Genomic DNA, 9,203 nt, shown 5'->3' with positions numbered 1-9,203 from the left:
GAAGACTAAAATTAAACGGTGTGACTCAGTTTTTAGCATATGCAGATGATGTAGACTTATTAGGAGATGATATAAATACAATTAAGAATAATGCTAAATTAGTTTTCAAAGCAGTTAAAGGGACAGGTTTGGAAGTTAACAAAGAGAAAACTGAATATATGCTTACATGCCAAAATCAAGTGTTAGGTAATAATCAAAATCTAATTATTAATAACAACTCGCTGGAACCAGTTTCAAAATTCAAGTACTTAGAAGTAATACTAAAAATTAAAATTATATTAAAGAGGAAATAAATAGCAGGAAATGGATGTTACTTTTATCTTCATAAACTTTTGTTTTCTCGTTTAATATCTAAGAAACTAAAAGTTAAGATAGCTATACAAAACAGTAATTTGTCTGTAATATTATATGGATCCGAAACTTGGTCCCTTACATTGAAAGACTAACATAAATTGAGAGTATTGGAAAAGAAGATTCTTAGGAAAATGTTTGGGCCTAAAAGGAATGAAGAGACAGGTGAATGGCGAAAGTTACATAATTTAGAAGTACATAATTTGTATTCATGTCCAGATATTATTAGAATGATTGAACCAAGAAGACTTAGGTGGGCAGGCCATGTGGCACGAATGGGAGAGGAAAGAAGAGTTTACAGGATCCTTGTTGGGAAACCTGCTGGTAAAAGAGTAGTAGGAAGACCAAGACGAAGATGGAGGGATAATGTTGAGATGGGCCTAAAGGAAATTGGTAGGGATTGAAAAGAGTATATAGATCTTGCTCAGGATAGGGACAGATGGAAGGCCTTTGTTGCTGCAGCCATGAACGTTCGGGTTCAAGAAGGCTAGAGATAGAGAGTTAGTTAGTTAGATGTTGAGAAAGAAGTGTTATTAATATCATTAAACGGCTATCCAAAAGTAAATTGTTAAGTTGCCCGACTCTTATCACCGTAAAAATGTACATTCACCCCATTCGCGGAGAACAACGAGACGTTACCTGAGACCATTTCAGACGTGGGATAAACCTTAACAAATTGGATTAAAATATCGTAAGCATCCACACTACATGGTAGCCAACACCAAATACAATTTCCACTCGTTGTAGTTCCATATAATTTACATTTGAAAAGAAAATACTCAATCGATAAATAACCATATTAGTCTCGAAGAACTTCCTCCAATTTCGCTAAACCATAGAAATTTTACAGAAATCATACATTTGAGTCAGATCCCATTATCATCTCAATCAACAACTATGTCTCCGTCGTCGTCATTTTGTTGGCTCACGCCGCCTGTTAGCGATATCTAGCCAAAGGTGCCGACATCTAGTATTATTATTATGTTACGACGCACTGATATCGTTCGCTTTCTTCAGGAATTTATGTCCTTCATTATCACTTTTTGAATGCTAGTGTCCGGAAAGAAACTTACAGGTTAGTCAAGTGTGGCTAGCTTACAGGGGCGCCGCGAAATGTTACAATATTTTCATTGAAATCGCACTTACTTGTTAATCTAAACATGGTTTTGTTCCAAATAAGTGCTTATTTATTACTTTTTGCACACAAAATGTTTCTGAATTTGAAATATGTATTTATTTTTTAACTTAAGGGAAGCAACCTAACCACACTAACTGAGCGTTGTAAGTGCTAGATAGGCCCGCGGAAAAATCTCTACAACACTTAAGGGTGCCGTGTAAAGAAAAAGTTTGGAAACCTCAGGGTTAGTCAATAAACATTCCAGAGGATGTCATAACAGACTTGACGTCATAATATGAGATTATTGTTTTCACATTTAACATTTTAAACATCGCATTACTGAATTAGGCGGGGGAGTAGCAAAATCATACAATAAATTACAAAACGGTTTAAAGAGCAGAAATCACACTAATATTCAGGGAATATTTGGTATTGGAAGTTATTCTTGAGGACGCTGGGGAATCTCTCAATCATTCGTCACCGTTTCATCTTTCAATATACCAAAAGTCCCATTACCCCCCTTTGAATTGTAGACAAACCTCCAAAATGTTATTTTAACAGCATGCGTATGATGAGAGGATGGTATATCATTAAATCAGACCAATGACCACCATTTACTCCAGAGGATCTGTGTGCACACCGCCATTTTCATGACACAGTATTATTCGCCTCCAGGTGCGATGGGAAATCCTCTATGACATGGCTGGCGTGAGGGAAGCAAATTCACTGCGTACAGCTTCTTGAAGTTCCTCAGTTGTCTGATAACGATTATGGGCGACTTTCTATTTGATGTGCCCTCATAGCGCATTATCACAAGATGTCAGATCTGCACTTCAGGGTGGCCATTTTAAGAGAATACCTCAATATTGTGTTCAGAAACAAATGGATTGGAAGAGGATCGCCAAATTTACCAACACCTCTAAAATTGCCACCCCGAAGTCCAGATCTGACATCTTGTGATAAAACGCTATGATGATCAAACAGAAAGTCACACATAATCGTTATCAGACAAGTCAGGAACTTCAAGAATAAAACTGTGCCATGAAAATGGCGGTGTGCACACAGATCCTCTGGAGTAAATGGTGGTCATTCGTCTGATTTAATGGTATACCATCCTCTCATCATACGCATGCTGTTAAAATAACATTTTGCAGGTTTGTCTACAATTCAAAGGGGGGGTTAATGGGATTTTTGGTACACCCTGTATAAGCTTATCGAGTAAGAAGGTTTCGGTTAATAAAACGTGAAACGCACTATTAAAGCACTGTTAACGTATCGAAGTGATTAAGGTGAATTAACATATGATTTCATTAAATTTTCAGGGTAGCTAACGACCTCACACTAAGTGTATGGGCAAGAGATCGAAGACATTTTCGAGATATTCCGTGCGACAAGGGGATATATCGAAACCTCGAAGTTGAGATGAAAAGCTCAGATAAGAATTGGCAGTTTAACACTTGGTAGTTTTCGAGTAACACGTTTCTAAAATTCTGGCATTCTTTTTTTGATCACCCTGTATATAAAAATCTAGAGGGCGTCAATAAAATAATGTCAAATGTAAGAAGAAGAATTGAAGCGAATCTTGTCTTCTTCCGGAAGTTACATAAGACTTGAGTTTCCTTCAAAACTTACCAATTCATAACTTTCTTTTTCAGCCCATATCCCTCTAGTGATCTTTGAGCATCTTGCGTTCTTTACATTTCCTTCGCTTTGAACCTGAAATTTGGTCAAATCACCGACGTAAATTACTGCAACATTGGATTCCAGAGGCGGATATTTCTGCAAGAGGACGGTTAAAGGCCAGTTCCTTCTGTCCAGACTCTTTCCTCAACGATCCCCTTCCTCCTTCCAACCGGCAGAAGTGTTCACTAAAAAGGGAAAAGAAAGCGACCATCTGTGACATTCTGTGGCTTCTGCGTGGTTAGTGGAAGCCGGTTCTTTTCGTTTATGAGTTCAGGAGCCGAGAGATATATATGTTATATGGAATTTCAAGGGAAGATTTGTCCAGAAGTTTCTCTGTCGAAGGCTCTGTTGGTTTTTAAACGGGCGGCCAGTCGGAAGAAATTGCCCAACTGAAAGAGGATGGCAATAAGTTGTTGGAGGCATGTTTACGGCATTGGATGCTTGATCATCACTAGCGACCGGAATTTAAAGGAAAAAAATACTCTAAAAGTGACAAAAAAGTGGAAATTATTTCCCAAAAAATGAAATGAAAAAGGACTATAGTTTATTTTTGCACTCCACTAAAAATTGTATTTGAAATGAAAGCACAATACATACCATTCATATATAAAAAGGGATACATTAAATTTCGTATGAAGTAAAGTAAAAAATGAAAGAAATATAATGCTAACACCATTAAGCCTTGTTCCCATGATATGAAAAACTCAATATGCTGAACAAGGCAGAAATTTATTTTATTATAAAACATAAACTAAACTTAACGTTTCAACCTTCTAGCAAGGTCTTCTTCAGACTCTGCACCAAGCACAAATGTAACAAGGTACACAACAGGAAGATATACACAAACATTACTCTCCTCCAGACTATTAGAAAGTTGTTCCGGAACATTCTAGCAGTTGGCTTTCCCAACCACATTCCAGATGCAAGAAAATATGTTTAGCCTTTTAAGTGAAAGTGCAGTTGACAAGGAAAAGCCACCAGGTAGAATGTTCAAGAACAACTTTCTAATAGTCTGGAGGGGAGTAATGTTTGTGTATATGTATCGTTCTGTTGTGTACCTTGTTACATTTGTACTTGGTGCAGAGTCTGAATAAGACCTTGCTAGAAGGTTGAAACGTTACGTTTAGTTTATGTTTTATAATAAATTAAATTTCTGCCTTGGTCAGCATATTGAGTTCTTCAAATAAAATGCGTTTGTTACTGGTTAAGTCCACATCGTATTCCTGTAACAATCACTTCAACGTACTCCCAGCATTCATGGAGGGAAGGTAAAGTAGAAGGCGCTTATTCTTTCTTTCCTCTAAGCTACACCAAATACACAATTGCTGAATGTTTTGCTTAGGAAAAATATAGTCGTACAATATATTTGATAACCTGTCAATAAAGTGACCAAGAAAGATTTTTTTTTAAAAAAAAAAAGGAAATGTAGGCTGAAAAACTAAGTCAATAAAGGGACCAGAAAGGAAAATGTATTTAAAAATGGAAAAGGGGGAATGTGGGCTGAAAAAGGAAATGAAAACCAAGTAATATTGTTCGTGGAAAATAATTATCAACACTGTTCTTATTTATTCCATGATCCGTGTTGAAAAATAAAAAAAGGAATTCCCTTTAAAATCAGCACAGGGTAATCTAAATTTGTCATCTGAGGAGAGTACAGTGGCATGTATAAGTATTACCAAGCAAATTGTTCATTATCATGTATATTCTCTTTGTTTTACGCAAAGAGTGCAACAAGAATTGAAGCAAAACGTTAAACATGCTACTGACAACATTTGCACAAGCATAAAGAATAATTCTTTTCTTAAGAACACGTAGGGTAAAGTGCGAAAACTAATGAAAATAGTAGTGCATCCCACTGTACAAGCAATCCATTGCTGGATACAGGAAATACATTATTTATGTATTCACTTAAAATTTCAAATACAGTACTGAATGACCATTTCATGCAACATAAACAAAACAAAAATAACACCAGATGGCATATGAAAAATAAAGAAAAGTTTAAAAGTTACACGTACTTTGTTAATGACTGAGGGAAACTGTGTTCTGGAAAGAAAATGTCAATGTCATGTTATTATATAAGTGGGGAAACCCATAGAAAAAAGAATAGCAATGGTGAAGGAAGCCTTCAATAGAAAGAAAACAATCTGTAAACAAAGAACTGAGGAAATGTCTAATGAAATGCTTTGTATGTAGTGTAGCTCTATAAGGTGCGGAAATATGGACACTAAGAACAAGTTAGAAAAAGCGACTGGAAGCTCTGGAGATGTGGTTATGGAGACGAATGGAGCGGGTGAAATGGGCAGAAAAAGTGAGAAATGAAACAGTGCTAGAAAGAGTTGGGGAAAAGAGATCAATGCTGGAGATAATCATGAAGAGAAAAAGAAATTGGTTAGGTCACTGGATGAGAAGAAACTGTATCCTAAGGGATGCTATTGAAGGAATGGTCCGAGGAAAAGAAGATACGGGAATGAAGAAGATTCCAAATGATTTACAAAATTAAAATAAATGGCTGCTACAAAGCGACGAGCTGAAGATTGAACAGCATGGAGGTTGCAGGGAAAGCCCTGCCCCTGGGCAGAAAACAATGAATGAATGGAAATGAATGAATGTACATTATTTTTGAACTGCGACAATAGGTCTACATGTATAGTGTGTGTGAAATACCTCTTAATTTACAAAAATACGATCGCTACTTTCGTGAACTGCTTGATATATCCAACTCAGTGGCGGCGATTTGGGGTGGGGGCACTTCTTACCCCCTTTGCCCCCGCACTATGCTAAACGTAAAGTAACGTGTTAAACGAAAATAAATGTCCTTGGCCCCCTAGTTTTGGCATCTTGCCCCCTCCTCTCAGTTTTGGAACCCAATCGCTGCCACACTGATCAACTCCAACTCCTTATTGATGTTAATCAATAAAGATTGACATGAAAAAGTGTAAGAGTTGCTAATACATTGAACTGTAATGTATAAATCAGTTTTCCCAACTGCCCGGTACTGGTCTCTGTCGTCAAATACATCAGGCGGCAAGAGATATTCCTGAACTTTGCGACTTGCAGCCGAAGCTGGTAACCACCTGGAAAGATGGGCCCGGGGTTCATCAGCGATATAAGGAAATTCTTTCTCGCCAGTGTTCAGTGGCGTGCCCAAGGAAGTGTTGGTGGGGGTTATAACCCGCTCCCTTTGGCCCAGTATACCTAAAGAAAACAGAACGTCAAAGGTAGGAAAATATGACAAAATTAGGGTTGACTACCAAGGAAAATTATACGTAACCCCCCCCCCCTTTCGAAAATCCTGGACACGCCACTGCCAGTGTTGGTGAGAAATCAGGGACTGTCACCTGTGCAGCCTATAGGTGACAAACTATGACGATAAAATTAAAATAGTGTGTTGTTCAGGGAAATATAGTATCGAAATCAAACCTTTTCTTTGCATATCGCTTAGCATTACTATAAGAGCACTAGGGCCGCTTCCAATATGACTGTTGCATGTAAGATATACATCCCTTGATTCCACACTCATGTGTCCATGTATCATGTTCCATGTTAATACAAACTCATGTTACACAAATATTATTGATAACATTAAACCCACATACCAGAAAATGAACGATTTCCCCAGTTATATGTACAATTCGCGAGTAATACTAAAAATTATGAAAAATAGTAAATTTTAATTACTTTGCGATTATGAAAATGAATGGCTCTACATATAGTAAAGTCCACTTTACTTGTAGATAGGCTAATCGAGACTAGGCCTACAGTTTAAAGTGAGATCAGAACCAGTATGTACCTCGAGCAGGTAATCTTCATTACAAGGCGACGGTCTCTACATAGTATAGGTAACCCGAAACAACAATTGCGTGGGTAGGGGGCAATTACATTACAAGTTTAAAGTAAAACCAAGAGCCAACGAACAACTTCTAATGGTAATTTCGAAATCAACACTCCAAAAACAACGCCAGTTGTCGACAATTACTTTTTTCTACGCTAACAGTCCACACAACACCATAAGAAAGTCCACAGCGCTTCATAGCAATGTAGGAGTGATTTTTTTACCAATACATGTCGCAATAGTACGACAGCAAATAAGAAGACAGAACAGGATACTGGACTATCCATAAGTGATTCACGGTGAATCAGTGACGCCGGTGGCGATGATAAAGCTCGCTGAATATTTATGAGCAGACGATGGGATTTCTTTTGTCTAGTGCAAACCATATTTCACATCTTACCCATCATGCATTTCTTTTCGGCCCTGGAATCACTTCCGGAGGGCTCGTCGCGGGGGAAAAAAGGAAGCTTTCAAGTGGCAGAGGAAGGGGAGATGCCTGTCTGTCCACCGCTTTCTTGCTTTTCCTATCAGGATGCATCCTCTGGAATTCCCACTTTTTTCAGCGCCCTCTTTTCCTTTTCAAGCATTGTTGCCAGTGTCTTCGTTGAATTAATCACTACATCCAATTATAACCAGGCCGTCCAATGGTCGCGCTTCATTATTACATACTGGCAATGAAAATTAAGTACTGACGTACTATGTTCAGTTTTATACCAGTAGTTCGAGCGGCCATGAATTATTCACATCGTAAATACGAAGAATTTAAGCACCGATACTAAGGAACAGTTTATGAAGACGTTAGAATTGGAAGAACTCTCAATGTTTGATTGAGCAAATTAGACAAAAGTCTCATGAACACTTAGTCGCAAGCAGAGTTTACTGTATCACAGCGAATACACTTCACGAGTACTAATAGGACATGCCATATTCATGGTTCATAGAAAAAAAATAACGAAGTGACTGATGAGGATGATTTATAAACAGGGCGTCCACAAAGGCAGTTTACAAATTTACAGTAGATAATAAGAAAAAATTGTTACGTTCCCCGGTTTATTCTTAATTGTTCTACTTACTTTTATTCCTCGACGGCGAGTATGAGACTTATCAGCCTACTTTGAAGCCCTCAGGTAGTGGGAAAATCAGATAAATATATGTTTACGTAAACCTTACTAACTCTCGCACACAAAAAATATATTTAGATGTCAGTTAATGTTAACATATTACACTTGCACTCGCAATTAAACTCCTTATTACAAACAAAATTGTATTAAGATCATAATTGTTCTTGACACAAATTAACACATTCACATTTCCAAAATCACTTCCATTATCCAGCAACATTCATAATCTCTCTCACCTCACAACCCACAATCAAATGTTTTAAGGTTAGTCCATAACCATAACAGACTCCCCAGTTGAACAAAACAAATTACGTCATCATAAACAATTAACATATTAAACATATTAAACACTCAAAATGATACAATAAGTGGGTGCGTATCAAATTGTAATTGACACATGGAAAACATACTTCAATTTATAGGTTCAAAAAGTTCCTTAGTATTCAATCCGCTTAGCGGGGTATAAGGAGTGACCCTTCCGGAAGCCAACCAAATGTCAACCTCTCTTCCATTTAGTAAACTCTAAATTGCATGTACAATTTCATTCTGCGTGCAACATGTAAACGGTATTCCAACTCTGTCCATACTTGCCGTAGTATGTCCCCGTCAATAGTGACAATAGTATTTGTTTTTATGGTTTTTAAATCATCAAGATTAATCACAGAGTATGGTAAACATTGTCCTCGACATAACCCCACTAAAAAGTCCAAGGGTATAGTGTCAGGGGACTGGGGAGGCCAGGCAATTGAGCCATCTCTATCAATCCAATGTGCTGGAAAAGTTGTGTTCAGGACATGGGCGTATTTAAGGGGGGGTTCAACGGGTCCAACCCCCCCCCCCTTTGGTTCAGTAATATTACCAGATTATCTGTTCTATCCGCTTCTTCATAATTTTTTTGACTTATCTTATTTTCCTAAATTGGAGACGTATAGGACGGGACACGGATGGGAAGGAAATTAAGCAATTCCACACACCAAATGGGACACCAAATATCTGCAATTTCCTGATAGTTTCGGAATTTCTGCGATAAGAAACTGCATTGGGACTGTCGAATCAGTTATATTTTTTCTCCCTCGAATCTTCTTTTAGGAATTTT

This window comes from Lepisma saccharinum, chromosome 11 (assembly GCF_977018435.1).
Source record: "Lepisma saccharinum chromosome 11, izLepSacc3.1, whole genome shotgun sequence".
In the NCBI taxonomy this organism is placed as follows: Eukaryota; Metazoa; Arthropoda; class Insecta; order Zygentoma; family Lepismatidae; genus Lepisma; species Lepisma saccharinum.
The sequence above is the reverse complement of the archived record's forward strand: the minus strand, read 5'-3'. Positions refer to the sequence as shown.